The 19,552-nt window shown below is 48.3% G+C and overlaps 1 pseudogene; it reads right to left on the bottom strand.

Annotated features, from left to right (window-relative positions):
• The window catches only part of LOC141075646 (uncharacterized), a 60,322-nt pseudogene extending 51,520 nt beyond the window's left edge, over positions 1-8,802 (bottom strand).
• Between the last annotated feature and the right edge of the window lie 10,750 nt (positions 8,803-19,552).

Below are 19,552 nucleotides of genomic sequence, written 5' to 3'. Positions count from 1 at the left end.
GACATCTTTTGAGCTGCCAGGTGACCATGAACAGTGCTCCCAATATATTGTGTCTGCAAACTATTCCAGCTAGATCTGCATTCAAATAGCTAAATGGCGCTCCTTCCCTTCTGAACACTGCCATGTGCCCAGACAGTAGTGTACAACCGTATATAGGGTACAGTGCGAAGCTGGAAAATAATTTGTAACATCCATTTGTTTTCTATTATCCTTTGTGAAGAATTCCAAAGTTACCACCACATAAAGTGACACACGTCAGATATTAAAAATGGGGCCTGATTAGGAACTACTGAAATGATCAACCTCAACAGTCTCCATCAGTAATAAATGAGTAACTAGTGGTGAAACCTCTCTGGTGTAATTAGAGTATGGTGTTCGGAGACTTCACAATCTATACTATCCTAAGCTCCAATATTTTCTGTCAGATGAGTTTCAAGAAGAAATATTAGGAATTTAAAGAGAATTGTGTATAAGGCCGGGTCACACGTCCTGATACTTCCAGTACCGATTTTTCTGGTCCATGTGCATAATACTTGGGCACATGTCTGACAACAGTGTGCAGCATCAGTACCACATGTACAGCCGGCAAGGAATAAGCACTACAGTAAGTGCTGTTCCCCGGTGGCAGGTGCTGAAGACGCTCTCATCATTCTCCCCTGCTCTGCTGGCGGGGAGAATGATGAGTTATATTAAGGTCAGAATGATGACCGCAGGTGGAGGCTTTTGGGACTATTACTCTCATCATCCTACACCTGCTGCTAAGAACAGTGACAGCAGGAGCGGATGATGGGAGTATTCCTCACCCGCAACTTGTGCTATAACTAAAAAAATAAATGAAAAAACGGCGTGGGTCCCGCTGTAGTTTCAATAACCAGTCTGACAAAACTCACAACTGGGGGCTGCAACCCTCAGCTGTCAGCTTCAGCAAGACTGGTTATCAAGAATAGAGGGGTCCCCACACTGTTTTTTTAATTATTTAAATAAATAATTTAAAACAACGGCTTGTGTGCCCCCCATTTTTGACAACCAGCCTTGCTAAAGCTGAAAACTGGGGGCTTGTATTCTCAGACTTGGGGCCATGGATATTGACCCCCCAGCCTAAAAATAGCAGCCCGCAGCTGCCCAGAAAAGGCACATCTATTAGATGCGCCAATTCTTGCCCTTTTCCCGGCTCTTCCCACTTGCCCTGTAGTGGTGGCAAGTGGGGTTCATATTTGTGGGGTTGATGTCACCCTTGTATTGTCAGGTGACATCAAGCCCACGGCTTAGTAATGGAGAGGTGTCTATAAGACACCTATCCATTACTAATATTATAGTTATATGGTAAACAAAGACACAGCCAGAATAAAGTCTTTTATTGGAAATAAAACAAAACACAGTTTTCGTTTTTTATTTAAAGATAACAGAGAATTCTCACAGTGATCTGCTGTGAAGTCACTTAGCTTGAACTGTGGTGACCTCATCACTGACTTTTTACCACGGTCCTGAGGTCACTGCGGTTCAGCCTGGCTGGAAACCTCGATGATGTCACTGCTGGTCAATGATGCTGCGCTTGCTCATTCACCAGTGGCTCTCAGCCTGGACAGTTGCATCTTGGCACCGTCCAGGTTGGAAACTAATTATCCCCCAGACATAGATTACGGCATGGGACAGAACGACAGACAGGAATGGTATATTGTTTTTTTTTTATTTTTAATACAGGAGAACGAGGTCTTCGGTGGAAATAGGCGTTAGGTGAGTATAACTGTGTTTGTTATTTTTAATTAAAAAAGAAAAACCGTTTTATTTCTAATAAAAGACATTATTCTGGCTGTGTCTTTATTTACCATGTAACTATGAGGTTAGTAATGGATAGACACCTCTCCATTACTAAGCTGTGGGCTTGATGTCACCTGACAATACAAATGTGACATCAACCCCTCAAATATGTACCCCACTTGCCACCGCTACAGGGCAAGTGGGAAGACCTGGGAAAACCATCGGAATTGGCGCATCTAATAGATGTGCCTTTTCTGGGCAGGTGAGGGCTGGTTGTTTAATCTGTATTTGTAGTTTTCAGTTAATGAGATTCTCGTGCTTCGGGGTGGGGGGTGGGAGTGGCTGTGGGCGGGGCCTTATGTGTTGCTCTGTGTAAATAATCATCTGTATTGGCTCATGACACTGATCCTTCAGTGACCTGCCCCCTATTTTACATAAAAAATTACATCCAGAAAAATGTCTCTGGCGATGGCGGCACCTGCGCAGTAGCATCTATAAGTAAGAGATAGATGTTACTGGACAGGCACCGCCAGTGTCATATGCAAATTTTTTCTAAGCCTCACAATAGCCATAGTATTATAGGCTGTTATGAATGCGTGACCGAGGAGGACAACAAAAAGCTAAGTCCCAGAAAACCAGAGAGGTTGGTAACTATGCAGATTGCAGATCCCTGATCCTAACCACACAACTAGCAGTAGCAGTGGAGCGCTCCTACGATGATCTAGATGCCTCGTCACCGCCGGAGGACTACATAAGCCTAAAGCAAGAAAAGGGAAAAAATAACTGCCCCAGAGCAGACACCAAAGGAATAGACAGCCCCCACACATGTATTGACGGTGAAACAAGATGAAAACACAAACACAGGCAGGAAAATAGGCTGAGCAAACGATGGGGCCCAAACTAACTATAAAGGATAGGAAAGGAAAGACACTCTCTGCAATCTGCCAAAAACCCTACAAAAATAATGTCCAACACTTCTGATAACAAAATTAACCCTGAAGTCACTAGACTTCTCCCACTATATCAGCACTCTAATAAGGGACTAAAAAGCAAGTTGGCAAGTACAGATAAATAGGAGTAGAAATTCAGCACAGCCTCAGCCGGGGCTGGCTGAACACACAAAAAACTGAATAGACCAACAAAATCAAGTGTGAACATTAGCAAAAACACTTAGCTTGAAAAGGCTGGAACAGAGCTGAAAACCAAAACCTGGAAAGCAGAAGCCATCACCAGCACAGACTAGGGCGTCGGCTGTCTTAAATCCAGTCTGATTCCTGAGGTCCAATTGTCATCCTCATTATCAGGTGGCAGATCTCTACTGATAAAATCAGCCTCACTACCTCCTGTTACCACCAGAGGGAGTCTGGAAGGAGAACTCACTGCTGGTGGACCAGAGAATGAACTCACAACAGTACCCTCCTTGAGCAGGGGTCACCGAACCCTCATCCACGCCACAAGGCCTATCAGGATGGGCCCGGTGAAAAGCACGAACCAATCTATTGGCATGAATATCAGAGGCAGAGACCCAAGAATTATCCTCCTGGCCATAACCCTTCCATTTGACCAAATACTGGAGTCTCCATCTAACCAAACGAGAATCCAATATTTTCTCTACCTCATATTCCATATTGCCCTTAACCAATACAGGGTCAGGAGGTGCTGCCATAGGAACCACAGGCTCAACAAACCTCTTCAACAGTGATTTATGAAATACGTTATGGATCTTGAATGTAACTGGAAGAGCCAATCGAAAAGAAACAGGATTAAGAATCTCCAAAATTTTATAAGGTCCAATAAATCTTGGCTTAAATTTTGGAGATGCAACCTTCATAGGAATATTCTTAGATGACAACCAAACCATATCACCCACTTTAAACCGGGGACCAATGGTCCTACGTCGGTTGGAAAATCACTGGGCCTTTTCCTGAGAGAGTGACAACTTATCCACTACTTGGTCCCATATCTGCTGCATTCTCTCAACCACAGTGTCCACACCTGGGCAAGGCGAAGCGTCCACTTGCCCTGAAGAGAATCGAGGATGAAACCCAAAACTACAGAAAAAGGGTGACATCAAAGTGGCAGAACTAGCTCTATTGTTCAGCGCGAATTCGGCCAAGGGCAAAGATGAAACCCAATCATCCTGATCAGCAGATATAAAACATCTTAAATAAGACTCCAAGGTCTCTCAGTCTGCCCATTAGTCTGGGGATGAAACGCTGAGGAGAAGGATAACTGAATTCCCAGATTGGAACAAAAGGCTTTCCAGAATCTGGAAACAAACTGGGCTCCTCTGTCCGACACAATGTTCTCAGGAATCCCATGTAACCGAACCACCTGTTGTAAAAACAAGGGCACCAACTTAACAGAAGATGGCAACTTTGGGAATGGTACAAGATGGACCATCTTCGAAAATCTATCACAAATCACCCAGATAACAGTCATTCTCTGAGAAACAGGAAGATCAGAAATAAAATCCATTGAGATATGGGTCCATGGCCTCTTGGGCAATGGCAGGGGCATCAGCAACCCACTAGAACGAGAACAGGGTTTAGACCGAGAACAAGTCCCACAGGACTGCACAAAATTCCTGACATCACGAGATAAGGCGGGCCACCAAAAAGACCGACTCACCAAATCTCTGGTACCAAAAATACCTGGATGACCAGCCAATGCGGAGCAATGAACTTCAGACATCACTCTCTTTCTCCACTGGTCAGGAACATACAATTTTCCCATAGGGCAACGCTCAGGTTTATCCTCCTGAAATTCCTCCAGGGTGCGTCTCAAATTGGGCGAAATGGCAGAAAGAACTACCCCCTCACCTAGGATGGTAGTAGGCTCAGTCACATTTAGGCTGTGTGCACACGATGCGTTTTTTTAAGCGTTTCCGCAGCGTTTGAGCCGGCTCAGACGCTGCAGAAACGCTTAAAAGATGCATCAAATTAATTAGCATGCGTTTTTGGCTTTCTGTGCCAATGCATGCGTTTTTAACCGCTCAGGAATCGCTTAGCGGCTAAAAACGCAGCATGCTCATTAATTTCCGCATTGCTGAGCGTTTTTAGCCATCCCCAATGATCCCAGAAATCGCGTGTCAAAAAACGCGTCAAAAACGCGTCAAAATCGCATCAAAAATCGCGCAAAAAACGCGTGGAAAAAGACGCGCGATTTCTGGGAAGGGGATCCTTTTCCTGAGCGTTTAAAAACGCTAGTGTGTGCACATAGCCTAAGAGAATCAGCAAAGAAACTCCTAGAAAGAGCGTCTGCCTTAACATTCTTAGTGCCCGGAAGAAAAGAGACCACAAAATTAAAACGCGTGAAAAACAAGGCCCATCTAGCCTGTCTAGGATTCAAGTGTTTGGCCGACTCCAGATAAATCAAATTCTTGTGATCGGTGAGGACCACAACTTGAAGTCTAGCTCCCTCCAACCAATGTCTCCACTCCTCAAATGCCCACTTCATGGCCAACAATTCCCGATTCCCCACGTCATAGTTGCGTTCAGATGGGGAGAACTTAGGAGAAAAGAAGGCACAAGGATTCATCTTAGAAGTCACAGGGTCTTTTTGGGACAACACAGCTCCTGCACCAATCTCAGAAGCATCTACCTCCACCTGAAATGGAAGTGAGACATGAGGTTGCCGTAAAACTGGAGCTGAAGTAAATCTCCGCTTAAGCTCCTGAAATGCTGAGACAGCCTCAGGAGACCAATTCAGCACATCAGCGCCCTTCTTGGTCAGATCAGTCAGTGGTTTGACAATATAAGAAAAATTACCTATAAATTTACGATAGAAATTAGCGAAACCCAAAAACTTCTGGAGAGCCTTCAAAGAAGTAGGCTGAACCCAATCATAAATGGCCTGTACCTTGGCCGGGTCCATTTCAATAGTCGACGGAGACAAGATAAATCCCAAAAATGAAATCCTCTGTACACCAAACAGGCATTTCGATCCCTTAACAAACAGGGAATTCTCCCTCAAAATCCGGAACACAGTCCGGACATGTTCCACATGAGAATGCCAATCACTAGAAAAGATCAATATATGATCCAGATAGATGATCAAAAACTTATCCACAAGGTCTCGGAAAATATCATTCATAAAGGACTGGAAGACAGAAGGGGCATTAGTGAGCCCAAAAGGCATCACCAGGTACTCAAAATGTCCCTCCGGAGTATTAAACGCCATCTTCCATTCATTCCTGTGCTTGATGCGAATAAGATTATACGCCCCCCTGAGGTCAAGCTTAGTAAACCAGCAGGCACTCTTAACTCTGGGGAATAAATTAGACATCAGAGGTAACGGGTACTGATATTTAACCGTCATCTTGTTAAGGGAACGATAATCAATACACGGTCTTAATGAACCATCTTTCTTGGCCACAAAAAAAAACCCAGCACCTAAAGGTGACGAGGATGGTCTAATATGACCCTTCTCCAGTGACTCCTTAATATAGGATCGCATAGCATCATGTTCGGGTACTGATAAGTTGAAAAGCCGACCCTTGGGAAATTTACACCCAGGCATCAACTCAATTGCACAGTCATAACTCCTATGAGGAGGCAAAGACGCAGACTTACTCTCACTAAATACATCAGAAAAATCGGCCAGATAATCAGGAATATCATGAGACTGAGGAGAGGTGGAGAAAACAGGAGCGTCCCTAAGAACACATTGACAGCCCCAACTCACCACAGACCCAGATTTCCAATCCAAAACAGGATTATGAGTTTGCAACCAGGGAAAACCCAGAACAATAGTATTATGCAAATTATGCAGCACCAGAAATTTACAATTTTCTTGGTGGTCTGGGGCGACCCGCATTATCACCTGGGTCCCAAACTGAGGTTTATTCTCCGCCAAAGGAGTAGCATCAATACCCCTCAAAGGAATAGGCGTCCGCAGAGGCGTCATGGACAAACCACAATGATTAGCAATGTCCAAATCCATCAGATTCAACGCTGCTCCAGAATCCACAAAAGCCTTAGTGGAAAACGTGGATAAGGAGCAGATCAGAGTAATTGCCAAAAGGAACTTAGGTTGTACACCACCCACATCAAATGTGTGTGCAAAACGTTTCTCTCATTTAGGGCAGACAGAAATAGTATGAGAGGGGTCTCCACAGAAAAAACACAGCTTATTACGCCTTCTAAACTCCCGATGTTGCGCCCTAGACAAAACCCCATCACATTGCATAGGTTCAGACATTTGTTCAAAAGGTGGCAGCGCCTCCCGTTTAGTTTTACGTTCACGTAAACGCCGATCAACTTGAATGGCTAATGACATAGAATTATCCAGACCAGAGGGAACAGGAAATCCCACCATAACATCTTTTACGGTCTCTGATAAACCCTTCCGAAATAGAGCTGCCAATGCACCATCATTCCATGTAGTAAGGACCGCCCACTTTCTTAAGTTTTGACAGTATAACTCTGCAGAATCCTGACCCTGGTTTAATGCCAACAGGGTACTCTCAGCTTGATCAACAGCATTAGCTTCATCATACAACAACCCCAAGGCTTGAAAAAATGCATCCACATTAGTCAAAATAGGATTTTCAGGTGTCAGAGAAAAAGCCCAATCCTGGGGATCGCCGCGCAGCAAGGAGATGACAATTTTAACCTGCTGCACAGAGCTCCCCAATGAGTTAGGCTTCAAGGCTAGAAATAATTTACAATTATTCTTAAAATTCAAAAATTTAGACAGATCCCCAGAAAACACATCAGGAGTGGAGATCTTAGGTTCAGCAGCATGTGACTGAATGAGGTAAGTGGAAATTCCCTGCACTTCAGCAGCAAGTTGCTCCACACGATCAGACAATTGCTTAATCTCCATTAGGAAAAAAAAAAAAATCCTCCTACGGCCCCAGAAAAAAAGGAAAAAATATATATAAAAAAAAATTCTGACACTTTTTTTTTTCTTTCTTTTTTTAAACAATTTTTTCCTGCTTTTGAGTACCCTAGAATCTGCGGTATGGCTGGTGATTCTGTTATGAATGAGTCACCGAGGAGGACAACAAAAAGCTAAGTCCCAGAAAACCAGAAAGGTTGGTAACTATGCAGATTGCAGATCCCTGATCCTAACCACACAACTAGCAGTAGCAGTGTAGTGTTCCTTCGATGATCTAGACGCCTCGTCACCGCCGGAGGACTACATAAGCCTAAAGCAAGAAAAGGGGAAAACTAACTGCCCCAGAGCAGACCCCAAAGGAATAGACAGCCCCCACACATGTATTGACGGTGAAACAAGGTGAAAACACAAACACAGGCAGGAAAATAGGCTGAGCAAACGATGGGGCCCAAACTAACTATAGAGGAAAGGAAAGGAAAGACACTGTCTGCAATCTGCCAAAAACCCTACAAAAATAATGTCCAACACTTCTGATAACAAAATTAACCCAGAAGTCACTAGACTTCTCCCACTATATCAGCACTCTGAAATATTCTGAGACAGAGCAAAAAGAGGCCAATCTAATAAGGGACTAAAAAGCAAGTTGGCAAATACAGATAAATAGGAGTAGAAATTCAGCACAGCCCCAGCCGGGGCTGGCTGAACACACAAAAAACTGAATAGACCAACAAAATCAAGTGTGAACATTAGCAAAAATACTTAGCTTGAAAAGGCTGGAACAGAGCTGAAAACCAAGACCTGGAAAGCAGAAGCCATCACCAGCACAGACTAGGGCGTCGGCTGTCTTAAATCCAGTCTAAGATTCCTGAGGTCCAATCGTCATCCTCATTATCAGGTGGCAGATCTCTACTGATTAAATCAGCCTCACTACCTCCTGTTACCACCAGAGGGAGTCTGGAAGGAGAACTCACTGCTGGTGGACCAGAGAATGAACTCACAACAATAGGCATTATCAACAATAATATCAACACTATTATATGCATTATGAAATAATGGGGGGCAGGTCAGTGAGGGATCAGCGACCTGTCAAAAGCCAATACAGATGAATATGTAAATCAAAAAGAAAAAAATAGAATGGCACTAAGAAACAGTCTACTTACTGGTGGAGTGGGTGGACTCTGAGTCAGCAACACTTTGCATGGTGAAAGCACGGTAGTGAAGGTGCTTGCTTGAAGAAGCACACAAGACAATCCAAAAAAATATGGAAAAAAGCAGCACACTCCGTTTACCGTATCATAAAAAACCCTTTAAAGTCCTTTATTTCAGAAAAGCATACATGGACAAGGTTTGTGAGGGCAGGATAAGTGCAGGCAAGAAACAGGACTATGGCCGTTTTGTGCTGCTTTTTTCCTTATTTTTTGGACAGATGTGATGATTACATATTCATCACATAAAGCCGCGCCCCGAAGCAGGAGAATCTCATTAACTGAAAACTACAAATAAAGATTAAACAACAACCACAAGACGGATTCCATCACCAGGTATCACTGTAATCAGTATAACGGCGCTGACCTGACAGTGTCTGTAGGTTACTGTGCACAATCCTGCTGACAGGGGCACTTTAAATTTAGATCTTAGACATTTGGAAGAGGTGATGGAGAGATTTTTTTTTAAGACTATCAGGGAGTTACAGACTCACATTTGGCAGGAAGGCCGATCCCACCACAATCAAACTATCATACAGAAGGAACAGGTTAAAAAAGACATAGAATAAAAAATATGTTACATCCCCAACAACAACGTATGTACGAGTTGCCCTCATTTATGGTGGACCATTGGAGCTACTATGAATCCTGACCAGAAGATTAGAGAAAATAATATTGCTCCCCATTTCAGGAGAGATTGTGGAGTAATCTGAATTCCTTAGGATCAGAAACAATGTAATTTATGACGTGGAGTGAATCCATGACACCAGGGCTGGAGCCAACACATCTCCTGCAGGCGGGAATAAATGTATATTACAGTCATCAGCCACGCACAGCTTAGAGATCTATCATGGCACAGGTGGAATGTTTGTCCTGGAGATTATCACAATCCTCCTTGAAATTACCGTATTTTTTGGACTATAAGACGCACCTAGGTTTTACAAGCAGAAATTAGGGAAAAAAAATGAAGCAAAAAATGTGGTCAATTCTGTACTTAATATCCCCTATCCTGGTATATATGGCCCCCTTATCCCCTATCCTGGTATACATGGATCCCTCATCCCTATCCTGGTATGCATGGCCCCCCTCATCTCCATCCTGGTATACATGGATCCCTCATCCCTATCCTGGTATACATGGCCCCCTTATCCCCTATCCTAGTATACATGGATCCCTCATCCCTATCCTGGTATGCATGGATCCCTCATCTCCGTCCTGGTATACATGGATCCCTCATCCCTATCCTGGTATACATGGATCCCTCATCCCTATCCTGGTATGCATGGCCCCTCATTCCTATCCTGACAGGAATGATCACCCTCATCCCTATCCTGGTATGCATGGCCCCCCTCATCTCCATCTTGGTATACATGGCCCCCTCATCCCTATCCTGGTATACATGGCCCCCTCATCCCTATCCTGGTATACATGGCCCCCTCATCCCTATCCTGGTATACATGGCCTCCTCATTCCTATCCTGGTATGCATGGCCTCATCCCTATCCTGGTATGCATGCCCCCTCATTCCTATCCTGACAGGAATGATCACCCTCATCCCTATCCTGGTATATATGCCCCCCTCATCTCCATCTTGGTATACATGGCCCCCTCATCCCTATCCTGGTATACATGGCCCCCTCATCCCTATCCTGGTATACATGGCCCCCTCATCCCTATCCTGGTATACATGGCCTCCTCATTCCTATCCTGGTATGCATGGCCTCATCCCTATCCTGGTATGCATGCCCCCTCATTCCTATCCTGACAGGAATGATCACCCTCATCCCTATCCTGGTATACATGGCCCCCTCATTCCTATCCTGGTATGCATGGTCTCATCCCTATCCTGGTATGCAGGGCCCCATCCTCATCCTGGTATTGTGAAGTACAGTATTTAGATGTATGGGACATCTTGTTCTCAAAGACTCCATTTTTGTGTTTGCGACGCCATTTTGTTGTTCACGAGTTAAATTTTGTAACTAGGGGAATGTTCAAGGCTGTAATGAAACCAGACTGTTCCAGCTTGCACGAGATATGAGACCCTGATGAATGTGCTATTGTTCTATTCTCTACATCATGTAACTAAGGACATACTCCGATTTTCTTGCAAAACTATTGGCTTATAAAGTAAATGTATTACGACGATGCTATTGGTAGCTGAGTATTTTGCATAATTAAGCAAAATACTATAAAAGGGTGACATAATAAACGGGTTTAGTGATCTGCCTTGATCCTCCCATACAGAGGCATATGTCTCCGTCTGGTCATTCCCAGTTGCTAGCAATGCCCCGTGGATTAATTTGGAAATCACTTGGTCCACAGTGAAGGGTTAATTTAGCCCTCCCTCTATAGCTCCCCAACAGCAGGTATGCATAGCCACATCTCATCCTAGTATGCATGGTCCCATCCCTATCTTGGTATGCATGGTCCCATCCCTATCCTGGTATGCAGGGCCCCCATCTCTTCCTGGAATGCATAGCCGCATCTCGTCCTAGTATGCATGGTTCCATCCCTATCCTGTTATGCAGGGCCCCAGCTCATCCTGGTATGCAGGGCCCCAGCTCGTCCTGGTATGCAGGGCCCCATCCTTATAAGTAGCCCCCACCCCCATCCTGGTATGCAGGGTCCGCCATCCCTATCCTGGAATGCATGGACCCCCATCCTTATCCTGGTATGTATGGGCCATTCTCATCCTGGTATGCAGTGCCCCATCACAAAATATTAAAAAAACAAACCATTACACTTACCTACCCGGCGCTCCCTCACAGCGTCCTGCTCCGGTGCCAGCAACTGCTATATACTTGTAAGCAGTACAGAGAACAGTGAATATTCATGAATATTCATTTCTCTTAAGTAGCGGCACACGTGACCGCCGGTAGCAGCAGGAAGCCGGTGGCTGACACTGCGCGCTACTGAAGAGCAATGAATACTCACTGCCCTTTGTGTGCACAGTCCTGGCAGCTGTGCTCTGCTTGTGTGCTTGTGAGCAGCACGTGACGTCCCTGCCATGTGCTGCTTACAAAGATACAGCAGTTGCTGGCACCGGAGCAGGACGCTGAGAGGGAGCGCAGGGTAGGTAGTGTCATGGTTTGTTTTTTAATGTTTCCTGATGGGGCCATGCATACCAGGATGGGGATGGGGGTGTGGGCCAATTATAAGGATGGGGCCACGTATACCAGGACCGGGGTTGGGGGCTAATCATATCAAGATACTATTATTAAAGAGAAATGAATATTCATTGCCCTCCAAGCCCATGGGAGTGGAATGCAGTGAATATTCATTTCTCTTTAGCCACAGCAACAGGAGTTAGCCGCAGCCACTGGCTCCAGCCTTGTGTGACCCGCTGCTCCGCCGATGCCATTCCCCCACCTCCCCACCACAGCCAGAGCCGGTACATCCGGACTATAAGACGCACCCCCCCATTTTACTCCACATTTTTGAAGGAAAACAGTGCGTCACATAGTCCGAAAAATAAGGTAGATTTTATACAAATTGAAAAGTCAGGATAAAGGGAAACTCTGCTGTTATTGTACAGAAATTCACACTTGGCCTCACTGCACATTTACTGGTGTCACTCATAAAAGGGAAGTTTGGCCAGAAAGACTGGACCTGGTCTTGTAGGGACCATGAGACATTCAGCAGCACAGAAGGGAGAGAAGATTCATCCGATAAGATCTCAGGGATCTAGGAAGCCAACAGCATCATTACCCTCCACTTTCTCTTACAGACCCAGCATAATATTTTTCTCCAAGTGATTTTCTATCTTGTCAGCACATTATACGTACGCTGTCATTTGGCTTTATAGTTACAGATCTGGGCAGGTAACGGTCAGCGTCTCCTAATGTGAAGTAGAGAATGGCTAATGAAATCAATTATTAAATCTTATATAAGTCAGTTCAGATATGGTGTACCAAGATGGCGTCTGTGTCTTCAGACAACACCCTGGAAGGAATCCTGGGAATGCAGAAGCTGAGATACTGGATACCATATATGGAAGTGAAGCTGAAATGGACCTATCATAGACTGACACTGGCTCCTCAGAAGATTGTGTGACACCCATCTCCTGTCTCTCTGTCTTGAGAATAAACTTCAGTTGTGTGCAAGCCTTTACTGAGAAAAGAGTAGACATCTAACTCTGTGCTCAGTGTGACTCTTTAAGCGCGCACTCGGACTATATTGGGTCAGGAACAAGCAATCATATAGATCTCGCTTTAAGGGATCACCCTCACACTAATCCCAGGGGGTAGGTGGATCCACCAGGTTGTAAGTTCTATAGAAAAGGGCTTTCAATGCCCAAAGTCATTAGAACAGTTTTGGGTGGAGGAGAATATTGTGGTCTAGAGGGAAAATGGTGATCATGGTAATACGGCCGGACTACACCACCGATAAAGCAGCCACAGCCGGTGACTGAGAGGAATCTGTGACTTCTCTGCATTCAGTGGTTACTACTCACCTGGGTAGTCATATGTGGGAATCTCCTCTTTACACCACTCATCACCCCTCACATATGTCTCTGTAGTATTAATATGGGTCAGATCTTCACCCTGAAACAAATATTGTAAAAGTCACCGACAGATGGAGAAGTCCCATCTATGATCAGCTCTAATCCTGCCATCTCCACCGCTCTCATTACACAAGTATAAAACATATAATACTGGTGGATAAAACAAGACTGAGCACAAGACCTTCACAGCCGTCTACACATCATAGGGGAGATCTCCTGACACCTTCTCTCCATCTACCTGATGATCCTGAGGAGCACTGGGATCTTCTTGGTTACAGTCCTGTGGAAGAAGAGGACGGGGACATCTCTCTGGTGTTGTCCTCTTACTGGACAGATCTGGAGGAAACACATACAGGGACTGAGTTCATTCTCTACATACAGATAATTATAGGCCGTGTGTATTTAGTCCTGTCTATTACCTGGTGATGTGAGGGGCTGGGGAACCTCCATTATGACGTCCTTGTACAGATCTCTGTGTCCTTCTAAATACTCCCACTCCTCCATGGAGAAATAGACAGTGACATCCTGACACCTTATAGGAACCTGACACATACAATGATACCGTCATCCCCCCGATCCCTTCATAGTGTTACTGTATAATGTCCCAGCATTTCCAGCAGTGTCACCTCTCCAGTCAGCAGCTCAATCATCTTGTAGATGAGTTCTAGGATCTTCTGGTCATTGATGTCCTCATGGATCAGGGGGTGAGGTGGAGGCTCCGTGATTGGGCTCAGGGGTCTTCCCCATCCCTCAGACACAGGGTCCTGACAGCGATCACTAGAGGTCTTCTTCACCACTGTGTAATCCTGGTTATGGAGAGACACATTAATAAATCTCACTACAGACATTTCCAGAGTCCTCACCTCTCCAGTTCTGTCCATCTGTTACTCCCATAGATAAGAATGATGTAATGTGACGTCATCAGAATCTCTCACCTCTCCAGTGAGACGGAAGAGGATCTCTAGGGTGAGGTGTAACATCCTCTCCACCATCTTGTCTCTGTCCATATCCGTCCTTGATGGGTAAATCAGGAAAATTCTCTTCTGTAGAAGATCTTCACTGAGAGGATCCGATATTGTAGAGACCTGAATGAGAAGAAGATGATCCGATGTAACATCATAAGAATCCTGTGTAATAATACAATTACTGGAGATAATAAGGGAAACATATGAGGAGATTTATTATCTTACAGGGTTTAGTTTTCTTCCCTGACATCTACTAATAAAACCTATATATTTAGGCCACAGACAACAAGCAGTTTCCTCCTCGGAGTCGGCAGCTGAACACGTTCCTCATAGACTCATCTTCCATAACGCTAATTCTCATCTCATTACCGACACTGGAATCGGCATTAGCAATACTGCAGGAGATATTCATTACACGCGACATGAGAAATAACTCCTTCATGATGAGGACGACATCTTCATCTTCTACTGCGGCTCTAGAGACAGATGTGGCCAGAGTCGGTCACTGCCTCCATCCCCACCGGCCGTCTATATGAAGGTTTCCCGTCTTCCCCGCACTGGAATCTTCTATCACGTTAGATCTCAGCTCTGAGTCACACACAGAAGTTTGAGGCTTTTCTGGAAGAACAGGACAGGAGAGATCTGAGGCCGATGTCTCCATGTACAGGGTTTCCCCTCGGGATAAGAGGCTTTTCTATCCCTTTCCCCCAATTAGAGGGGACACCTGTGGATATCGGGGTCTTTACCGGCTGCAGTCCTGGGGGGATTTACTCGGTAACGTGGACGTTGGACAAACGTCACCATCATTTACCACCAGAGTGAAGGAACATCGCTCCTCTATTCAGCTCTATGGATCCAGGATGAAATCCACTGCGGCCCCTGCAAGAAAAGAGCGAAGTCTGGTGAGACCCCCGAGGCCGGAGATTTCTACAGCTGCTCTGTGCGCACAGGACCTGTGATGAGGTCACAGGAGGGGAGGAGTCAGGGGTCACATGATCAGGGGCCTCAGTGTGTGCAGGACTCTGCTGAGCTGGTTGTCATGGTGCTGGATGAGGAGAAGTTTCTGTGTGTGGTCAGGAGGGGTTTACAGGGTGGATGTAGCAGAGGCAGGTGTGTAGGACGTGTACGGAGCGGAGCCGTGTGTGTACGAGGTGTACAGAGCGGAGCCGTGTGTGCACGAGGTGTACGGAGCGGAGCCGTGTGTGCACGAGGTGTACGGAGCGGAGCCGTGTGTGTACGAGGTGTACAGAGCGGAGCCGTGTGTGTACGAGGTGTACAGAGCGGAGCCGTGTGTGCACGAGGTGTACGGAGCGGAGCCGTGTGTGTACGACGTGTACGGAGCGGAGCCGTGTGTGTACGAGGTGTACGGAGCGGAGCCGTGTGTGCACGAGGTGTACAGAGCGGAGCCGTGTGTGCACGAGGTGTACGGAGCGGAGCCGTGTGTGTACGAGGTGTACGGAGCGGAGCCGTGTGTGCACGAGGTGTACGGAGCGGAGCCGTGTGTGTACGAGGTGTACAGAGCGGAGCCGTGTGTGTACGAGGTGTACAGAGCGGAGCCGTGTGTGCACGAGGTGTACGGAGCGGAGCCGTGTGTGTACGACGTGTACAGAGCGGAGCCGTGTGTGCACGAGGTGTACGGAGCGGAGCCGTGTGTGTACGAGGTGTACAGAGCGGAGCCGTGTGTGTACGAGGTGTACAGAGCGGAGCCGTGTGTGCACGAGGTGTACGGAGCGGAGCCGTGTGTGTACGACGTGTACAGAGCGGAGCCGTGTGAGTACGAGGTGTACGGAGCGGAGCCGTGTGTGCACGAGGTGTACGGAGCGGAGCCGTGTGTGTACGAGGTGTACAGAGCGGAGCCGTGTGTGTACGAGGTGTACAGAGCGGAGCCGTGTGTGCACGAGGTGTACGGAGCGGAGCCGTGTGTGTACGACGTGTACAGAGCGGAGCCGTGTGTGCACGAGGTGTACGGAGCGGAGCCGTGTGTGCACGAGGTGTACGGAGCGGAGCCGTGTGTGTACGAGGTGCACGGAGCGTAGCCGTGTGTGTACGTAGCGGAGCCGCGTGTGTACGAGGTGAACGGAGCAGAGCCGTGTGTGTACGAGGTGTACGGAGCGGAGCCGTGTGTGTACGAGGTGTGCGGAGCGGAGCCGTGTGTGTACGAGGTGTACGGAGCGGAGCCGTCTGTGCACGAGGTGTACAGAGCGGAGCCCTGTGTGTACGAGGTGTACGGAGCGGAGCCGTGTGTGTACGAGGTGTACGGAGCGGAGCCGTGTGTGTACGAGGTGTACAGAGCGGAGCCGTGTGTGTACGAGGTGTACGGAGCGGAGCCGTGTGTGTACAAGGTGTACGGAGCGGAGCCGCGTGTGTACGAGGTGTACGGAGCAGAGCCGTGTGTACGAGGTGTACGGAGCGGAGCCGTGTGTGTACGAGGTGTACGGAGTGGAGCCGTGTGTGTACGAGGTGTACGGAGCGGATCCGCGTGTGTACGAGGTGTACGGAGCAGAGCCGTGTGTATACGAGGTGTACGGAGCGGAGCCGTGTGTGTACGGAGCGGAGCCGTGTGTGTACGAGGTGTGCGGAGCGGAGCCGTGTGTGTACGAGGTGTACGGAGCGTAGCCGTGTGTGTACGTAGCGGAGCCGCGTGTGTACGAGGTGTACGGAGCGGAGCCATGTGTGTACGAGGTGTACGGAGCAGAGCCGTGTGTGTACGAGGTGTACGGAGCGGAGCCGTGTGTGTACGAGGTGTACGGAGCGGAGCCGTGTGTGTACGAGGTGTACGGAGCGGAGCCGTGTGTGCACGAGGTGTACAGAGCGGAGCCCTGTGTGTACGAGGTGTACGGAGCGGAGCCGTGTGTGTACGAGGTGTACGGAGCGGAGCCGTGTGTGTACGAGGTGTACGGAGCGGAGCCGTGTGTGTACAAGGTGTACGGAGCGGAGCCGTGTGTGTACGAGGTGTACGGAGCGGAGCCGTGTGAGGTGTATGGAGCGGAGCCGTGTGTGTACGTGGTGTACGGAGCGGAGCCGTGTGTGTACGAGGTGTACGGAGCGGAGTCGTGTGTGTACGAGGTGTACGGAGCGGAGCCGTGTGTGTACGAGGTGTACGGAGCGGAGCCGTGTGTGTACGAGGTGTACGGAGCGGAGCCGTGTGTGTACAAGGTGTACGTAGCGGAGCCGTGTGTGTACGAGGTGTACGGAGCGGAGCCGTGTGTGCGAGGTGTACGGAGCGGAGCCGTGTGTGTACAAGGTGTACAGAGGGGAGCCCTGTGTGTACGAGGTGTACGGAGCGGAGCCGTGTGTGTACGAGGTGTACGGAGCGGAGCCGTGTGTGTACGAGGTGTACGAAGCGGAGCCGTGTGTGAGAGGTGTACTGAGCGGAGCCACGTGTGTGCGAGGTGTACAGAGCGGAGCCGTGTGTGTACGAGGTGTACGGAGCAGAGCCGTGTGTGTGCGAGGTGTACGGAGCGGAGCCGTGTGTGTACGAGGTGTACAGAGCGGAGCCGTGTGTGTACAAGGTGTACGTAGCGGAGCCGTGTGTGTACGAGGTGTACGGAGGGGAGCCCTGTCTGTACGAGGTGTACGGAGCGGAGCCGTGTGTGTACGAGGTGTACGGAGCGGAGCCGTGTGTGTACAAGGTGTACGTAGCGGAGCCGTGTGTGTACGAGGTGTACGGAGCGGAGCCGTGTGTGCGAGGTGTACGGAGCGGAGCCGTGTGTGTACAAGGTGTACAGAGGGGAGCCCTGTGTGTACGAGGTGTACGGAGCGGAGCCGTGTGTGTACGAGGTGTACGGAGCGGAGCCGTGTGTGTACGAGGTGTACGAAGCGGAGCCGTGTGCGAGGTGTACGGAGCGGAGCCACGTGTGCGAGGTGTACAGAGCGGAGCCGTGTGTGTACGAGGTGTACGGAGCAGAGCCGTGTGTGTGCGAGGTGTACGGAGCGGAGCCGTGTGTGTACGAGGTGTACAGAGTGGAGCCGTGTGTGTACGAGGTGTACGGAGCGGAGCCGTGTGTGTACAAGGTGTACGGAGGGGAGCCCTGTCTGTACGAGGTGTACGGAGCGGAGCCGTGTGTGTACGAGGTGTACGGAGCGGAGCCGTGTGTGTATGAGGTGTACGGAGCGGAGCCGTGTGTGTACAAGGTGTACGGAGCGGAACCGTGTGTGTACGAGGTGTACGGAGCGGAGTTGTGTGTGCGAGGTGTACGGAGCGGAGCCGTGTGTGTACGAGGTGTACGGAGCGGAGCTGTGTGTGTACAAGGTGTACGGAGCGGAGCCGCGTGTGTTTGAGGTGTACGGAGCGGAGCCGTGTGTGTACGAGGTGTACGTAGCGGAGCCGCGTGTGTTTGAGGTGTACGAAGCGGAGTCGCTTGTGTTTGAGGTGTACGAAGCGGAGTCGCTTGTGTTCGAGGTGTACAGAGCGGAGCCGCGTGTGTATGAGGTGTACGGAGCGGAGCCCTGTGTGTACGAGGTGTACGGAGCAGAGCTGCATGTACGAGGTGTAATGTTTTAGAATTCAATTTTTCAATTTCACAGAGTAAAATGGAGGTGTACGGAGCGGAGCCGTGTGTGCACGAAGTGTACAGAGAGGAGCCGCGTGTGCACAAGATGTACGGAGAGGAGCTGCGTGTGTACGAGGTGTACGGAGTGGAGCCATGTGTGTACGAGGTGTACGGAGCGGAGCCGTGTGTGTACTAGGTGTACGGAGCGGAGCCGTGTGTGTACGAGGTGTACGGAGCGGAGCCGTGTGTGTACTAGGTGTACGGAGCGGAGCCGTGTGTGTACTCTGTATACCACCATCTTCAATCACAGACCCCTCTGTGTACACTGTATATACCCGTATATTCCCAGCTTTGGTTGCACACTCCTCTGTGTATGCTTTATACACCTGTATACCCCCAGCTTCAGTCATAGACCCCTCTATGTACTCTGTATACACCCGTATACTCCCAGCATCGGCTGCAGACTACTCTGTGTACGCTGTATACCCATGTATACCCCCAGCTTCGGTCGCAGACCCCTCAGTGTACGCTGTATACACCCGTATACCCCCAGCTTCGATCACAGACCCTGCATCTCTCACACTGTAGAACTGACGCCGGACACACACGGTAAAACTGCGGTCGTCGGCCTCTCGTCTCTCGCACTTATACTGATAACATAAGATGGAGTCAGACGAACCCTCCTACAAAACATGAGAACAAAGTCATTACTACAGGACTGTGTGAGAAAGGGATTTATTCTACAAGAAACGCTGGGGCCACAAATGAGAGAATCCGGGCCCTG

This window comes from Dendrobates tinctorius, unplaced genomic scaffold, assembly GCF_039654945.1.
Source record: "Dendrobates tinctorius isolate UK_male_01 unplaced genomic scaffold, ASM3965494v1 ptg000366l, whole genome shotgun sequence".
NCBI lineage: Eukaryota > Metazoa > Chordata > Amphibia > Anura > Dendrobatidae > Dendrobates > Dendrobates tinctorius.
Note: the sequence above shows the minus strand (reverse complement) of the source record. Positions and strands in the feature narration are given on the sequence as shown.